Raw genomic sequence first — 19,692 nt, 5'->3', positions numbered from 1 at the left:
CAGACATTTGCCAATGCTCTTAGCTTTTGTTAACATTGTGTTTTTTTCTCTTTTGAAATAAAGTGTGGCTATTTATATTACTCAGATGGTGTTATGCTATATAAAATTATAATGTAGGGATTTTAAATTATGGCTAATGAATATAGACAGGATATATAGCAGTTCAAACCATGCAATAGATTGTCACAGAGATCTGTTATAATATTGAGACCATTCCTATTAACACAGTAGCCAGAAGTTTTGGAAACGGCAAGGTAGGAAACGGATTTCATACAAGGTTCTTACAGTCTTAATTTTTAGGAAAAGTCAAAACAACGTTCCTTACATATATATTACAAAGTATGGTTCAGAGAGCTCGTATACATGAAATATTCAGAGAAATAGACCTATTTATTCATTATATACATGACCAATGATCAAATTCTACAATATAAACCTCTAAACAATGTCAACTCTTCGAAGAATATAAGCATTACTTGTCATTTCTCAACCACATAATGACTAACAGTTATAATGTGGTTAAAATGAAAGTAACCACAGTAACAACACAATATTTAAAAGGAAATTCATAAATATCAAAGATCAAGTTAAAGCAAAGACATGTCACATATGTAATAAAAGTGACAAACATGAATATATCTAGTAAAAGTGTCAAACAAGACCCATGGACCTTGCTAAAATGTTTATTGCATAAATGAATAGAGGCCAAAGTCAGACTATGAGATCTGCAAGAAAAGACCATTCCAAGAAATCAAAGACCTTTTCCAAATCCAACTACCCTAGAACAACCCTCTGTTTTGTGTGTCACGCATAATCTATGGCCATTTGTGCATCCACCATGTTTCTGCCCTTAATAAAACCATACTAATGAGGAAGCACCAACTCAGATAGATGTTTATGAAGATGTTTTGCAAACACCTTCACAACGATCTTATACATAGTGCCCATCAAGGAAATCGGTCTCCAATGCATAAGTTTCAAAGGGGAGGGAACTTTAGGGATCAACTTAATCACTCCTTCTTTCCACAATAAAGGCATCCTACCAGAATCCCTAACTTGCTGACACATGGCTGCCAATGGTTTTGCCAATCAGATGCATGGGTTTCAAAGAATTCCTGCTGCAAACTCTTTACAGCCTGGCGACACCTGTCTGCTGCCAATCACACTGTTTCCCACCTTCTGCAGGCTGCGTTTTTGGTTCAACAGGCTGCATTTTGAATTTCTGCATTATTTTATTACTGATCAGTCTGTGTTTTGCTCCACAGCTGCTCCATTTACTGCATTGAATGCCTTTCCAGGCTGGGCGAGAGCACTTTCCAGCTTTTGACAGTCTCTGTTGTTGGCTGCAATCCATCTCTGTTCTCTGTTTTTGCAATCATTTTTGTGATCAGCTTGTGTACACTGCATGTGAGCTTTGTTTAGTGTAGTCTGTGCTGTTGGTTTGACTACATTGTCTCTCTCCTCCTCTTCGTTCCTTTATTTTCTCTTCTTATCCTCTCCAGATGGCTCCCCCTTGTTATTCCACTGCTGACAAATTACATGGCTCTGATTATGTCACATGGAGTGCTGCTATGAAAGCATAGTTTGTGCAGAAGCGGTTATGGTACCTTGTATCTAGAGCTTGTGAGCGTCCTAAGCGTCGTACTCCTCTTCCAACTAAGTTTGATGAGGACAACTATGAAGAAGCTATGCTCATATGGATATTGATGATGCCCATGCATATTCTACTCTTCTTTGTTGCATCTCTAAAGCAGTCCTTCCGATGGTCACCTCCTACAAGACTTCTCCAGCAATCTGGTAGAAGCTTGAGATGTTGTACAGGGCTCCTTTGCCTATGCATACCATCACTCTTTATGGACAGCTCCAACAAAATAAGTTTGATCCAAAGGATATTATTCAGTCTTTCTTACTTTGTGTCACACAGGTATAGGATTAGCTTCAACACATGTAATCCCCCCTTCCAGAGACTCATCTTGTGGGAACTGTGCTCTACAAGCTCCCTTTGGAATTTAATGGAGTGGCCAATGCTTTGTGAACTTAGACGTTATCAACACCCAAATGGATATGAATGGCATTAAGAGGCAGAGGAAACCCTAACCCTAGCTTGGCAGAGGCTATATAAACAGCCTATGGGTCTCTATCAAGTGTGAGATAGAGTGTACCCAAGTTGTACTCTAAGCAACTTAGTAAGCAAGATTTTGTTCTTGTACTTTGAGCTCTCATCTCCCTCTTGTGCACATTCCTCTTGCTGCAAACTCTGATTTTCCACATGGTATCAAAGCCTTCTCCGATCCTTTCAGCTTCCTCTATCCTCAGCTTCACTAAGTGCACAAGAAAAGCTTCATTCTCTCATCTTGGACTTTCAACCTCCATAGCCAACTTGGACCCCTGACCTTGAATGACCTAGAGAAGTCAAAGGAGAGCATTTCAGCTCCTGACTTCAACTGAGAACTTCTTCCCCAACACAAGGCGACCTGGCGTGGCACATCAAAGAGCAACATTGGGCATCATGGAAGGTGGCATTGTGCAAATCGCGAAAACGGCGCAGATCTGCAGGTGTCATCTCCTAGAGCTCAACGTGGCCTGTAGACGAAGCAATCCTCCCAGCCACCATAGCGCTTTCAAAGCCCCCCCAATGGGCTATCTCCCTCCAAGAGGGTTTAGAGAAATTCCTCTTGTGGTGGTTGCAATCAATCAAACCCTAACCGGCTGTTTTCTGGCAGCCATAGCCAAACCTCAAGCTTGCTTCAAATTTCACATTTTTTCACTAATGCTATCACTAACAGTGATTCTAATCACTAAGTGATCTTCTTCAAAGTCAGTTGAAGCTTTGAAAGCTCTATTTCAAAGTTCCTTACCCTCAATGGACCTCCTTAATTCATAAAACAACCCACATCTCACATCTCAAGTGGCATAAACTTTGAGGTGAGTGCTTGTAAGCACTAATGTTGCATTTTACAATCATATTGCTAGCTAGATATTGACTCAATCTGGTCTTTTTATCAGAAAATTAAATCCATCAAGTGCTTTATGACATTTATCTCTTCTTGCTTGGTTGTAAGGCTATGTGTACAACTATAAACACATAGACCATATCCCAAGATTAATCTACTGGTACATCAGAAATATGAGTGTTATTATACTCTCCTCTAATTCATCCAAGAGCATAGAGTTGATCGATAAGCCATGCTCCACCAAGAACTCCTCAAATAGGCCACATTATCAGGAAGAGCCTTAAGTCCAGTTAAAGTTCACCTCATTGAAACCCAGGAAAACAATAAAGCTTAAATCAAGAATTGTTCGAAGAACAGGACCTTCTAAATCCTATCTTGAGATATTGCATATGTATGATTTCCAACCGTTTTCAACTCTACAGCTTTAAAGTTGGCTCTATCAGTTCTACTATTCGGTTGTACTTGGCCACCTGTAAAGGACTAGACACTGCCATTGCTTAAGGCAATAGGTAAGACCTTCTTATAATGGCCATGGCCTATGCAGATGTAAGGCCTCAAATTCGCAAGTTCAATGGGAAAGATTTCCATCCTTGGCAAGTCCTGGTAAAATACAAAATGATGGAAAGAGGCTATTAGCCCTTCATAAAAGGGACCAAAGTTATTAGCCCATCCAATCCCCTTGATGTAGAAGATGATGAAAGGGCTCGGGCCATCATCATGCTTCATTTAGATGAATCTTTAATTCATTATATTGACCAACTCTCCACTGCCAAGGAGAAGTGGGATGAGCTTGAAAGGCTCTACGGTGCTACAGGGAAGAACTCCAAGATATTTCTCAAGATTGAGTTTTTCAGCTTGGAATACAAACAGAGTGAAGATCTAAGCAAGTTTATTTCACATATGAAGGGGCTTATGGCACAGCTTGCCTCCGTTCAAGCACCCATCCATGATGAAGATGCCATTGCCATCCTTCTAAAGTCTGTGAAAAAGGTTTTTCCAACCCTTGTGACTACCCTAACTAATATCCTGAACCCAACCTTGGCAAGTACCATCCAATCTTGCCTGGATGAAGAAAAGAGAAACCATACTGAAAGAACTTCAACAGTCACTTCTCGTGAGCAAGTGTTAGTCCATACCGCTTCTACTAAGTGCTCCTTTTGTCACAAAAAATGGCATATTGTAAGCAATTGCTGGAAGAAATACCCTGATAAAATAAAGTGCAACAAATGCAAAAAGACCAGGCATACACCAATAAGTGTCCAAGTGTTCCACAAGTATCTAAGGAATTGGAGGCCAACTTTACCTCCCAACCCACAAATGACCGACTCTTTTGAGTCTTGTAACATCCTCTATCTATAAATATCCTTGTAGCCTGATTTATAAAGGCATCCCATTTGATTGAGTGGGGGAACTTTAACATGTCTTGTGATGCAATGCCACCCTAGCATTAAGGGGGGGTGTTACAATATAGGCATGGGAATTCACTCTAAGCAAGGGTCTATAAGGGCAAATGGATGTGAATGGCCTTAAGGGCAAAGGAAACCCTAACCCTAGCTTGGCAGAGGCTATATAAGCAACCTATGGGTTACTATTAAGTGTGAGATAGAGTGTACCCAAGTTGTACTCTAAGCAACTTAGTAAGCAAGATTTTGTTCTTGTACTTTGCTCTCATCTCCCTCGTGCACATTCCTGTTGCTGCAAACTCTGATTTTCCACATAAACAAACACATCATCCTCAAATTGCAAGAAGGGCCTGGCAGTCCCTCCTACTTTCTAGTGTAGGTGATGTGGTCATTCCTCACAACTCTCCAGTGCCACAAAGGGAGTGTGAGAGGGTGATGAGATTGGGCATGTTCACCTCATTTATACAAGTATACAGGTGCAAGGTTCCAAAGAAAGACGTCCCTGATGCATCAACTAACATCCAGGTTCATGATAGGCTATTATTTGACAGAGAGTGGGATTGGCTCCTAGTCCCAGCTCACATGAGGGGACACTTTGCTGGTCTTTATCAAAGGTAGAGAATCCATGGTCACGTATGTTCAAAGGCATTTTTGACAGGATGGTCTTGTACATTACTATGAGACATTGTTGACAAACACAGAGATCTATTATGGTTCTTCTCTATATTTCAGCATCTAGTACGATCAACATCAACACTCATGTTCGCTCTAAGGCACCTTGGTGGTGGCTTGATCACCCACTGCGTAGGTATCCATGGCCCTATTCTGGTGGTCTTTGTTATACAGACTATGATGTGTCATTATCATTGTATCATTATATTGTATCAGATCGCCCATGATCTAAGAGAGGGTATTAGCAATCTAGTCAGCTCATGTGTAAGTTTGGGCAATGCCTAACATTACTAGACATTTTATGTTGGTCATTTTGATGCTCATTTTGGCATTCATTGCTGGCTGACCAGCATTAAATGCTAGTCGACAAGCTACCATTTATGGCACTATTTTGGCCCATATATTTTGGGCTTCCCTTCTCAATTAATTATTCATCACCTAAGGTTTTGTTGGAGAGAGGGAGTCAGTGCCAATGTCCACATAGCCAATGACTCACTGTTATATGCAACTGCCTCATATTTGGTATATGGATTCCATTTCCTTAGCATTCTTCTGAGTTCTATTCTTTGCAATGTTCTTCTGTGTTTTGTTTTTTTTCTCTTCTATCTTGTGTTCAGCAATTTATTTTAGCATATGTTTATGCTTCCATTGCTACATCCACTTCTGACAAAATCATGATGTGGACAATCAAGCAATACTATACAAACCAAGGCCAAGATGTCTTCCCTAGCATGCAAACACTACCTGGTAAGCGAAGCATGGTAAATTCCATATTTCCTTGACATTGTCTACACATTAAGAAGCAATCTGTCAAACGAGGCAATGCCTTCTAGTGGAAAATCACACAGAAACTTTTCAAGCAGTTGACTCATGTATCCCTTGAGCACAGCATGACTTAAAAAAGAAGAGTTAAATCGCAAGGGTAGCCTGCCTAGGAGACCCACAAAAGCATCCACAAGCTGCTTAATCATATCAAGTTGTAGAGGAAAATGATCTAATAAGACATATTGCTACAACACCTGCGTTTCCAAAATTTTTGGTACCACATGTCATATCGCTTGCTACATGAACAGATCCCATGAACATTCCAAGTGGCCATCCACATATCTAAACCCAAAAAAATCAGTGACAAGGCTACTTCCACCTCACTCAAACTTTCTCTGTTAATGCCTCAAGAATCTCTTCATCTAAGAAATCTGCCAAAACTACAAAAACATTTTGCCACGGATGAGCAGACTTTGAAGAAGGGTTAATTTCGTTTGTGGAGACCGAATGAGGGTATATATGATCCCACACGGTGATCATCTTGCCTTTACAATCAAAAGCAAGGCTGTTGTGAGTGCGCTACAACTGGAGGAGTGAGCAGGTGAGTAAGAGCAATAGAGAGAGAGAGAGAGAGAGAGAGAGAGAGAGAGTACGATATGATTTTCGGTGTACCAACAATTTGTATTGGTACACAAAGAATAAAATGTATTTATACTTAGGGCACGTAAGACTATATAATACACGTGTATTATACACTAAGGTAAATAAAGGACCTTTATTCCAACAACCTCCCACTTAAAGGTCCGAAGTGAACCTCTAACCACCTCCCACTAGTCGTATGGAATACTAATGCTGAGCCTTACTTAGACTTTAGTGACAACATCTGCAGGGTTGTCCTGCGCTTTGATCTTGGTCAGTGTGATTAGACCATCTTCCAGAATCTGTCTGATAAAGTGATATCGCACATCTATATGCTTTGTGCATGAATGATACATGGCATTCTTAGCCAGATACACAGCACTCTGGCTATCATATCCCAGCACTGGAGTACTCATAGACATGCCGAGATCCTCTACAAGTTTGCTCAACCATATAGCTTCCTTAGAAGCTTCAGAGCTGATATGTATTCAGCTTCAGTAGTACTTAGTGATACAATATTCTACAACCTGGAGCACCAAGAAACGAACCCACCAGCAACTATAAAGACATACCCGCTAGTGGACTTGCGAGTGTCCAAGTCACCTACCATGTCCGCATCACAATAACCCTACAGACTAAGTGCACCCTGCCCATAGCAAATACACTTTCTTTGTGTACCCTTTAGGTATTGAAGAATACACTTGATAGCCTCCCAATGTGTTTTACCAGGATTTGACATAAACCTGCTGACAGCTCCCACTGTATGAGGAATGAGGACGAGTAGCAACCATAGCATACATAAGAGAGTCACAAGCTGATGCATAAGGGACTCCCTTCATAGCATTGCCTTCCACATTATCTTTTGGAATGTTGGCTTTACTAAGCTTAAGATATGGAGGTAAGGACACCCCAAAAGGCTTACCTTTTCAATATACTTCTCTTGAGATAAGAACAGCAATTTCTGCATTCTATCCCTGTGAATCTCATGCCCAATATATTTTAAGTTATTGCCCGTTATCCAAAGACAAGTGTATAGTGCCAATCCCATCAATACTACAAGCATGGTTATTTCCAAGATATATTTCTCCATAGCTGCCTGCATTGAACAAGTTCTTGCCCATTATCCAAAGACAAGTGTATAGTGTCAATCCCATCAATGCTGCAAGCATGGCTATTTCCAAGATATACTTTTCCATAGCTGCTTGTATTGAACATAGCAAAATACTCCAAGCTAGGAGTTACATGGAAAGAGGCACCAGAGTCTACAATCCAAGTCTGAGTGACACCATCATCAACTGACAAAAGTGCATCAATCACATCAGCCTTCGTAATCTGCATATCCTGCATGTGACATACAAGGGCATCATAATCTATTGCACATAATACGTCAATCTCTACCTTCGAGAGCTCCTCTATGATAACATTGGAGGCCAAATTGGCCTTTTCCTTGCCTTTGGTTGCCTCAGATACATCTGTCTTATCCTCTTTCTTCTTTTTGTCTCTTGCATTCTTCTTTCTCTCTTGTTCCTTCTTATAGTACCTGCAATCAAGCTTCTTGTGGCCCTTCCGACCACACTGATAGCAAGTAATATCACTCTTTTCCTTTCCTTTGCTCTTGCTTCTGTTTCTCTGTCCAGCATTTGCATTTTCTTTTCAGCCATGCCTCTTAACATTGTAAGCTGAGTTGTTGCCTTCTCCACTAGAGTTACGTCTAATTTCTTCATTCAAAATTGAACCCCTCACACCATCATATGAGAGATTGGGGTTATTACTGAGAGAAACCACCAAGGTCTCCCAGGAATCAGGCAATGTCATAATCAGAAAGATCGCCCTCAACTTATCATCAAAATCCAAATTAGCATCCTTGAGCTAATTTAAAATACCAGTAAATGCACTCAAGTGCTCAGCTCTGCAGGCTTGGACTCATCCAGTCGCATATTCACCAACTTACGCATTAAATGCACCTGATTAACAAGTGTGGTGATCTCATAGGTAGTTTTCAACTTCTCCCATATTGCATAACCAATATCTAAGCCCTTAATGTCTGTCAAAATGTCATCAGTGGCACCCATCTTTATATAAGCCACAGCCTTTTTGTTATGGCCCAATCTGCATCAGACATTTGTGCGGGTTTATCTTCCTGCAAAACATCCTCACGATCCTTTAAGACTAAAATGCCCTGCATACCATCTTTCCAAAGGTCAAAGCCTTGACCATCAAACCGTTTGATTTCCATCAAACTCTTAATGTCAAAACTAGAAGAAGTTGCAGCCATTTTTATCACAAATACAAGTGTAAATGCACTGAACTGCAAGAGCACAAGCTGAACCAACAAATACACTGTTGTTCTTGCCCAACCAAAAATAAATCTCTGTTGTTTTTACATAAATCAGCCACCACACGGGCAAACACTGCAGAAATTTGCCAAAATCTGCACAAAATCCTAAATTTCCAGGTTCAATAATGCATAAATGTCAGCCAATCTAACCCAGCTGAGCAAAATTTCATCAACACATGAAAAGCCCCAATTTTTCCGAGTCCAATGTTAAGAAATTTTACTCGAATGAGTAAAATTCCGACAAATTTGGCAAAATCCCCAATTTAACTGAGGTCAACACACACAATGTCTATAATTTCTGACACAAATGTCACTGTCAAGCATAAACGGAATCAAATCTAGAAAAAGCCCCAAATTTTCCGAACCAAATTTGCACAGATCGGAAACCTATGCTTCCACACATAAACCTCCATCAGAGGAAGGGGATAATTGAGATTAAGAGGATTTCTAAAAAAAATGACTGGGGGGTCCATTGACCTACCGACCCGTCACGTCTAACGGCCCGCTGGCGTCAACCTGCTAGACTCCGTCCCGTGCACAGTGCTATCACCTGGTCCCCGTCACCTAGTCCCTACGTCCGTTGGACCCCACTGCCCAATCACGTCGCCTGGTTTCGTTGGCGCCCACTGCCTAGTCACGAGCACCTGCCACCTGGTCACTCGCTGTTGTCGGGTCCATCCGCCGGCCAATCAGCCATACACTGGTTACTCCTGTCACCTTCCCATCAGTCACTCGGTTGGTCTTCAGCACGACCTATGCTACACAGGCCTTCTGCAAGACGACCTGTTCGTTGCACCTATCGCCTGCGACTATAGTCCTTGCCTGCTCTTGTCACGCCTGCTGACCTTAGCAACCTGTTTGATCTATCACTCTCAATGACGATTGCACTATGTGCAGTGACTGTCGGCTTGTACCATAAGCTCTTATATCAATTATTGTGAGTGCGCTACAGCTAGAGGAGTGAGCACGTGAGAGAGAGAGAGAGAGTACGATATGATTTTGGATGTACCCACAATTTCTGTTGGTACACAAAGAATAAAATGTATTTATACTTAGCGCACGTGTACAATACACAAAGGTAAATAAAGGACCTTTATCCCAACAAAGGCATGCCGACATGTCCTTGGGATGATCAATCGATACAATAGTAGCTCTCACTCTGTTCGGAGCAAGGGTGAAGGAATGCTACTAGGAGGAGATACACCCTTCCTTCGCACGTATGTGTGCAAGAAATCCTACTGACTAGAGCGTTGAATTCGAGAAGGCCGAGTCTCACCATTTTACTCTTTTTCGAACGAACCTCAATCCAAGCAGGTGTTGGCTGATCTCATGCGTGCATGGGTTGTCTACCCTTATCCATAGCCCTCTACGGAGTGGTTTCACCATCCTTCAACTCCTCATCTAACATGTTTGCATCCACAATAGGGGCAACATTTCTATCCACTTTATCAAGGCCCAGACATGAAGCAGCCCAACTACCCACCAGAAATCAATGGCCTAGAAAGGTGCCCCATTTGAGCCAAAAAAGCAATGAATGCATGCCAGAGAAAACTAACAAAATGTCAAAATCGAGAATGAATCATAATATATCATAAATAACTTATAAATGAGACTAAAGTCATATAATATTCAACTATCAAGACAAGAATAGATACTAGATTGACAAAGTTCAATAACTAAACAAAATCACAAAAAAATCAGTCTCTCGTCCAAAATCTTGAGCCCTCATGAATCATTACACATCATCATCATCATGTTTAACATTGCTCAATAGTTTTTGTCAAAAAAACCATGTTTTGGGTTCCAATTCACCCAAAAAAAAAAACGCCCACATTTTTTTCTCTCAGAAACATTCTGTACTTTAAGAAACGTTTCGTAAGTTTCAAATTTAAAGAAACGTGTTTCTTAGCTGCTATGGACTGATCATGGCCTACAATCTCTCTGTGGTCTACACTGATCATGGTCTGTACTGAAGAGACTGATTGTGGCCTGCAGTAGGTGTGACCTCAGCAATCTTCACTAAGAGAAATGGCACCTCAAAATGACCACCCTTCTGAGCACCACCAGTCCTGAACCCATGCCCTAAATCAGATGTAAACCTCCAGCCACAATACAGCCATATCCTGCAGTTGAGATACAACAAACATGATGCAGTCCTCTTTGCTCTGTCTGCAGTCGTGATATGATCACGACCAACAGCCTTGCCTTGACCTATTGACTAGTTGACCTATCAAGACAGGATCGCTGCCCCCCTTCTCTCTCTCTCTCTCTCTCTCTCTCTCTCTCTCTCTCTCTCTCTCTCTCAAGTTGCAGGTCTGCACTGAGTGCCCATTCCACAGGCTGGCTGCACTAATATCTGAGGCCTGCGCCTGTCTGCACAAGAGCTGGAACAGCAATTGTGCCTGATTGAAGAGGGCTGCCCTGGCGACATGGCTGTCTATGCGAATTGTGCCTATCCAACCGCTTCCTTGTCAGTCACAGCAGGCTTGTGATTAACCCTAGTTGAATACGGCTGTCCTAGCGACCAGCTGTTTGCACGAATTGTGCCTATCTGACTGCTGCCTCATCAATAACCACAGCAGGTCTGTCACAACATTCAGACCTATCCATTGTGCTGTTGCGACCTATCACTGTCCATTTTACTGGCCCTAATCTCATCTCGATAACTGCCTGCACATGCACAGCCTGTCATCACCACCAGGCCAGCACATTTGTCTCCTTGCGGCTCTCTCTCTCTCTCTCTCTCTCTCTCTCTCTCTCTCTCTCTAAGGTTTTAAAATTAAACGATAGTTAGATGGTAAGCTATAGAAGGTGCATTAACATTAAACCTGTCATTAATTAAGTTTATTATGCAAACTCAAACCTGAAATGCACAAGAGTGCTTCAAGTGTCCCATAAGCAAACACATGCACCTTGGTTTGTTCCATTGCCATAAGTAGAGTGTGCGGTAGGTCACTTGCATCCTGGTTCACAATGGTCTACCCACTCCAGTGGCTGCCGTCTCCATCGACTGGTTGCTACCCATCTTCCTCTTCAGCCTCCATGACTGCTGTCTGACACTCTTCAACTGCTGCCATCATTATCCACATGTGGGAAACTGCTGCATTTGCTGTTTGTGCAAGCACATTTGCTGTTTGTGCAAGCACATCTGCTGTTTCCCAGCTTCAGAGGCCATTCATTGCTATGTTTGCTTCATCCTAGAGCCACCCAGCCTGTTGTTCATCTCTGCTGCTGCCTGTCGCCATCATCAAATCAGGCTGTACTTTACTGTTTCAGCCCTCCCTCATCATCCTCCAGCTGCTCATTGACTCCTAGAGGCTGCTCATCAAGCAGCCCTAACTGCCACATCATCAACCCAGCTGCCAGTTGCTGCACTTTTGAGTTTTCTGCACTTTATTTCATCAGCCTCTACTACGGCTGGTGGTTGCTGCACTCAGGATCAATCTCCTCTAGACGATACACTCCGATAAGCTGCTGGTTGAATCTTGGAGGTTGCACATCAGGCTGCCTTTGTTAGGGGTTTGGGCATTATTTTATCATTTCCTTCCATCTTATATAGGCCCACTCGCATTTGGTCTCTAGCACTTGTGTCTTGTGCAGATTTGCTTGCATTTTGCTGACTCTGCAGCCAACTCACAGCCATGTGGCCTTTCAGCCTGCTTTCTGCAGACTGCACTCATCGCCAAGCTGCCACATCATCATTTCAACCAGTGTTTGCTGATCTTCACTGCTGCGTGCCTCATCTACCACTAATCCAGCTCCACACTCCTACGTTTGCTGCTGCCAAACATATTCCCAAGGCCATCTACTGCAATTTGGGATCTGTCAAAGAATGACACATTCTCCAACTCATACTCTCTACCCCAGTCCTTGAGACATGGGAGTTTCGGGGTCAGTATTTCACCTTTGCATAGTGTGTTTGCTACATTGAGCATTCATTATCTTTTCTGTGTTCATTGTCTCTGAGTTACCCTAACCCTAACTATGTTCTTTATCAATCTATGCTTTGTCATACGATTGTGTTTTTTATCTATAGATGAGCATTTCTTTACATAGTATCAAAGTTAGGTACTCAAAGAAGAAACCTAGGCATTTGATTGGAGAGCTTATCATCAGAAACACGTTCAGAGAGGTAAGATGACTTCGAACAAGTCTGCATATCCTTAGTTTATGCTTTACTATTTTTGTTTGGTCAAAACACTTTTGAGATAAAGTTCACAGATGCATCCCTGACGGCAGTTAGAGTTTCTTTTTGGTCACTTATGACTTAGTTATGAGGGCTGGAAATTTCAACATGAGTTAGGCAATAGCATATTAGAATAGTAGCAGCCCCGATATTCTTTGACTATGATGCCTATGCTTTTTTCAATTCAATATTAGTTTGCTTTTGTCACCTAGAGGTGCAATTGAGGACAATTGCAAGGATTTCAAGGAGGAGATATGTCACGAGGACATGTTTTTTTAATACTTAGCTTTGGCATCTTTAACTTGTGCACACATGAGGTACACATATGAAATGCAAGTTAGTTAAGGAATAGTGAGACCTTAGTAACCCTAGTGATCAATGGGTGACATTGTTAAAAGTTGTACAAAGTTATGCCGAACAAGTACTTGTGGGTGCATGATGTTAGTTTGTAGGCCATCAATCGGGCCATTAAATATCCAATGGTAACACTAAAAGAACTAGGCATTAATTAATAAAAAAATGTTAAGTCCAAGGCCAATTAATGTTGGAAAATTAAATGTCCCATGGGGGTTAGCACATTAATTGTAGATGGGTACTAGCTAGTTCTTGGGCAAAGCCAAAAGAATAATTAATTAATTTTCAATAATTAAATTTATTTTCAGAGCTTCAACCTTCCATGGCCCAACTATCTCTCACCTAGTTGGCTTGTACATTAGCTCTCCAAACCAAACAAGTGTCTCTGTGTTTGCAAAGAACACAAGAATGGCATCAAGGTATTGAAGACTCACTTACCTTCCCACATTGTAGTTTCTGAGCTTGAAGGCTTGACAATGATCCTATGATCCAAGTGATGCACTCCACCAACAACTACCTCAAATCGTTCGTATTCACATCTAGAAGAAGATACAAAAGAAGGAGGAAAAGACTCTCTCTCTTACTTATCAAGAATATTTAGTTCCTCACAATTTATCTTCATATTGGAGAGCAGATTGGGGGTTGGTTGAGAATCATTGCAGCATCCAGAGGCTAAGGATGTTAGACTATCTATTTTAATCATGTCAATCTATCATCTCCTGGTTGTGAGCTCCTGTCAAAGTCTGACAGAGACAGGAACTTTGCCAATTTTAGGTGCATTTCCTTCAATTGTCGGCTTCCTATGTGCATTTCTAGGTCAGTTTCTCCTTTTCCCAATCTATCTCCACTTAGGGACATTATCCTTGCTAGTTGGGATTTTTTTAAGGCCACCTGAGATTTTTCTGGCATTTTTTGGAGTGTGACCAGCATTAAATACTGGTCGGCCACCATTTATAGCACTCTCAGGTGCAAGTCAGCCAATTTTGGGCTTTATGGCTATATATAGCTAGCCTCCCCCCACTTGGCAGTCACTCAGTCTCTCTAATCTTCATTCCTTCATTTATAGGTGCACACTCCGACACTCCGTGCTTGGTTTTGCCATCGTCATCAACCTAATCTGGTGCCCCTCACTGACATCGTGGGCTGCATGCACAAACTAATCAATCCATCCCCTTTGTACCAACATTCTTCTTTAGTCAATGCAATATTCTTCCTTTATCTTCTACTCTCTCTCTATTTCTCTCTGTGCATGTTTCTCTTCCGTTGCGCACTCACATGGTATCATCACCTAAGCGAGAACACGGTTTGCAAAGTAGCAGTCCAATCCCCAAAACATAGGCTCTACACCTTGCGTTTTCTGCAAACACAATCATTTTTTGAGGATTCGTGCAAAGGTGACCACATCTTGCAGCTAGTTGTCAGCTTTCTAGTCAAGAGGGTAGCATTTATTACCCAATAGTCAACATCCACTTCTAGGCAACAACTTCTACAATTCAGTTAACCTTTTCTGTAGGCAACACCCTTGGTGCAAGCAACATCCTTCTAGTGGGGCAGGCGATAGCATACTATGTGCAGGGGGCATATCTAAATCCACTAATAGCATGGTAGAGTACAAGGCCTTAATCATGGGGTTAAATATAGCCCAACGTGGTGATACGCTGTTTATCGGTGAAAGGCAATTTGCAGTTAGTGATTAGCCAATTGAATGGGACTTATAGTGTGAGCAATTCCATTCTACAGATGTATCATCATGCAGCCTTGGATATACTTCAAATTTTTGAAACAGTTACTTGTCAACCGGTCCCTCGTCAGTGGAATCGCTTTGTGGATTTATTGGTAAATTATGCATTTATTGAGGATGTACTTCTCAATTATGGTCCGAAGGGGTTATTAGAATTGCTTGATCTTATTAGCCTAGGTCTACTCTAGGGATTTCTTTTGTTGACATGTCTTGTTATGGCCACCGATAGTTAGTATGGGTGATGAGTCAAATAGTGATTGACCATCTTCCTATTCTTTTATGGATGCATAGGATCGTTCAATGACATATTCATCAGACACCGCTTGCCATTTATACAATGAGTTAGCTAATAATTTGATGCATTTAGCATAGGGCTTGGGTGGCCCATCCCTTGGTCTAGCGATGTATTTCAGTGTGATCTATATGGGGATCAAGGGTTTGTTTTCAGCAAATTTATAGCTTAATTTTCTTAGACCAAGAGGGCCATTTCTTTGTAACTGACTGCTTTATATCTTCCATGTTGTTAAAACACAATTTTCTAGGTGATTGCAGGATCGAAGATGTCTTGACTCTTACCAATTCATAAGCTTTGATGACTCAGAGGAGGAGCTTCTTTCTAGACACTTTTCTAAGCGAAGAGCGACTATCGCAATTATCGTCGACGGGAGGAGTCTCCTATTCGCACATGTCCCCCCTTTTATTCATCTATCACAAAAGGCTTCCTCCGAAGTAAAGGCACCATCCTTGATACCCTCAGTGCAAGTGTCTACTCTACCTTCCTTACCCAAAGATGAAAAATTGGATGGTTCAAACTATTCATTGTGGTTGTGTAAGGCGGAGTGCATACTCAATACCTTTGATCTTTGAGAGCTAGTTTTTGACCCTATCCCCCGCCGTCCTAAGGAAAATCCAACAAATGGGACTTCTATGGATTGTGCAGCCTTGTGGGATCAGCTCAACTCTAGAGCCAAATCCTTTCTCTTTGTGAGTTTACAAGATTATGTCCTTGTGCATGTTCGCAGGTTGAAGACCGCAGCGGAATCCTCAATTCCATGTCTTCTACACTAGCCTTATCACATCAAGGACCCGTGAGACACTCTTATGAAAGAAGCTTTCACTGCTTGCCTTGGAGCATGATGAGTGACTTAGAGAGGTTAGGGCGAGTGGTTTTGGCTCCACAAGGCATTTATTGCAAGTACAGGTGGAGGAAAGCAGTAGGAGAAGGCCAAGAAAAATAAGCAGAAGAACAAGAAGGATGAGAATAAGAAGAAGAAGCCCAATCGCCTACACTGTGGAAAGGGCACTCATCCCAAGGAGAAGTGTTGGTAGAGGTATCCCCATTTGAAGCCAAAGGAGAAGAATTTGAAGGCTCACCCCAACTACGACACAGTCTATCTTTATGCATGTCTTTGCTGAGGAGAACACAGCTCTTGCTTCTTCCGCATAGGCGAAGCCTTGGCTCGTGGATAGTGGAGCCTCTTCTCACATGACTTGTAGATAGGATTGGCTTAAGGACATGAGTTCTAGAGGGTCGACAGTCACCATTGGTGACTACTCTACCATTCCCATTCGAGGAGTGGGAACTATTTCCTTATTGCCAAACAAGCATTCTTCTTCGGCCAAAGTTCTCTATGTACCGGACTTGGGTTTTGACCTATTGTCTGTTCATGGTCTTACACAGCTAGGTACCCACATTGTCTTTACACAGGATGCAATGAACATAGAGGATTATTCTACCGGTTCAGTTCTTTGAACCACTTCACAACAAGGTGGGCTTTACACCCTCACAACCTTAGCCACAAGGTCTTCCCACAAGCTTGGACTGCTTTGGTATGCTTGTTATGGTCGTTTGAACACAGATGTTTTTTTATGGGCTTCTTGGAAGAAGATGATGGAGGGACTTCCAAATTTCCCTCCCCTCATTCCCTTTGGGGTGAGGAGATGGCTACTACGGTTCACATTTGCAACCACTCCTCAACTTCTGCATTACAAGACATGACTCTATACAAGGCTTTCTTTGAGAAAAAGCCTTCCATATCTCACTTTCGTACCTTTGGATGTGATGCATTTGTCCATGTGAACAAGAAGAAGAGGAAGACAAAGCTTGGCAAGAAGTCAAGGAAGCTCATCTTTGTGGGCTGTAGCACTACCACGAAGTGCTATTAACTCTACGACTTGGCGACACGGAAGATTGAGGTGAGCAAGGATGTGATCTTTAATGAGACTACGGCCTCCGAGAATCCTATTAATGGTTCTATTGCAAGTGATTCTTTATCATCAACTAACTCTCCTCCACCCTCAGTTTTTCTCCTACCTTCGCGATTGCCTCTTAGCATCCCTTCTTCGCCTTCAGCTCTTCCCTCTCCTCCTTCTCCACCTTCTACAAGGGCTTCCCTATTACCTTTGACGAATGCGACTACTTGTACTTCCAGCCCTTCAACCTCCCCTCAGGAGTCTTCTAGGAGTGTCCAACCGTCAAAGGGTGAACCTTCTTCAAATGAGGATTTAGCTTCCCTTAGTGAGAGGGAGTCCCTTACACAAATAAATGTATTGTAGGTACTGAAGGCTACTTAGTCTCCCTTGCAACAAGATGAGCCTATTCGGATTGCTCTTTGGTACAGGCGGCTCATACAAGGTTCGGGAATTTTTCACTTTTTTGCTTCTTCTACATGTCCGCGTAGATTAGCTAGCTTACAGGCCCAACGGGATGGTTCACTAGGTGTAAACTATGCTCTTATGTCGCAGATTCTTCATGACAAAGAGCCTACTACAGTTGAGGAGGCTCTTGCACAAGATATTTGGCATCAGGCTATGCAGGAGGAGCTCAATCTATCGAGTGAAATCAGACCTGGGAATTAGTTCCGCATCCATGGAAGCGGAAGGTGATCGGTGTGAAGTGGGTCTATAAGACCAAGTACCTTGCCAATGGTTCCCTAGACAAGCACAAAGCTAGGCTTGTTGCCAAGGGTTTTGCTCAGAGGGCAAGTTTGAACTATTTTAAGACTTTTGCACCTACGGCTCGGATGTCTACTATTTGAGCTATCTTGGCTCTTACAGCCCACCACTACTAAACTATTTATCAAATGGACATCAAGTCTCCCTTCTTGAATATCCTTGAAGAGGAGATTTATGTTTCACAACCTCCAGGTTTTCTTGTGTAGGGAAAGAAGGACCATGTCTACAAATTGCGAAAGGCCCTATATGGCCTAAAGCAAGCTCCTAAAGCTTGGTACAAGAGGATTGATCGATTCTTTCTACAAAGTGGCTTCCATCAATCAACTCATGATCCCAACCTATACTACAAGGTTGAGGGTGACAAGCGTGTCTTGATCATATTATATGTGGATAATCTTATCATCACTAGGACCTATGCTCTCAAGAGGTTGATCGAACTCCACAGATTTTGAGATAGAAGTTTGACATGACGGATCTTGGGATCCTACACTTCTTCCTTAGATTGGAGATCTATCAAACGCCAAAGGGCATTTTTATTTCCCAGCACATGTATATCTCTGAGTTACTCTTGGAGTTTGATATGGCTAAGTATTGGCCTATTTCATGTCCCATGGACCTAGGGTCCAAGCATTTGGCAACATGAGATCCCCCTATAAATGCCACCCATTACAGGTGTCTTGTTGGCTCTCTCATCTAGTTTATCCATACTCGGTCGGATATTTCTTTTGTGGTGGCTTTGTTATCTTCTTTCATAAAGACTCCCACTCAAGGGCATTGGAGAGCGGCTTTGCGCATTCTTCGTGATTTATAGGGGACTTGATCCTACAGAATCATGTATGGAGAGAGGGTTGCCCTTTCTCATTGGAGTGATTCTAACTGGGCAGGTGATGTGGATTCGAGACAATCCACTGCAGGTTACGCCTTCTTGCTTGGATCAGGAGCTATCTCGTGGAGCAATAAGAAGCAACCTATTGTGGCCCTTTTTTCTACAGAGACAAAGTATCGTGGATTATTTTCTACAGCTATGGAGGTGGTTTGGCTTCACCCCATATTGGCATAGATTGGCTTTCCCCAACCTGGACCTACGGAGCTGTGGCGTGGCCAAAGGCAAAGAATCCATGGTCGCATATATTCAGAGGCATTTTAGACAGTCTGCTCTTTTGGAGACATTGTGACAAATATTGAGAGTTGGTATGATTCTTCTCTATTTTCAGGAGCTGAGACGATCGACATCCACATAAGATTCTCTCTGACGCACCTTGGTGCGTACCCACTACTTGGGTATCCATGGTTCTACTCTAGTGGTCCTTGTTGTTTGTACTATGATGGGCCATTATCATTGTATATTCTATTGTATCAGATCACCTATTGATCTGAAAGAGGGTGTTAGTAGATATGTTAGTTCATGGTTGAGTCTGTGCATGTCAATGGGCAAGAGGTAATGAAAAAAGTATTTATTTAAAAAATCATGCGTAGTAAAAAAGAGGAAAATCAATTATGAAAAAAAAAATTAAAAAAATAGGCATCGTAGAAAGAAAGGGAAAAGGAGGGACACATGCAAGGGAAAGAAATTATTTTTAAAAATATTAGAAGGATTTTGTGCCACGTGGTGGCCTAAATAGGTAGGGCAGGAGGGGCTCCCTGCACACCACGTGGCATTACCCATTTTAAGTTCTCTTTCCTTT

At 42.1% G+C, this 19,692-nt stretch overlaps 1 protein-coding gene across 5 annotated transcripts in view; it reads right to left on the bottom strand.

The window, feature by feature from the left end:
* Window positions 1-19,692, bottom strand: part of LOC148028341 (SET domain-containing protein) — a 117,957-nt gene that overhangs the window by 96,849 nt on the left and 1,416 nt on the right. The window lies entirely within an intron of this gene.

Source organism: Lygodium microphyllum, chromosome 12 (genome assembly GCF_053477565.2).
Source record: "Lygodium microphyllum isolate KBCC chromosome 12, Lygodium_microphyllum_v1.1.10, whole genome shotgun sequence".
Taxonomy (NCBI): Eukaryota; Viridiplantae; Streptophyta; class Polypodiopsida; order Schizaeales; family Lygodiaceae; genus Lygodium; species Lygodium microphyllum.
This window is presented reverse-complemented; position numbering and strand designations above follow the sequence as displayed.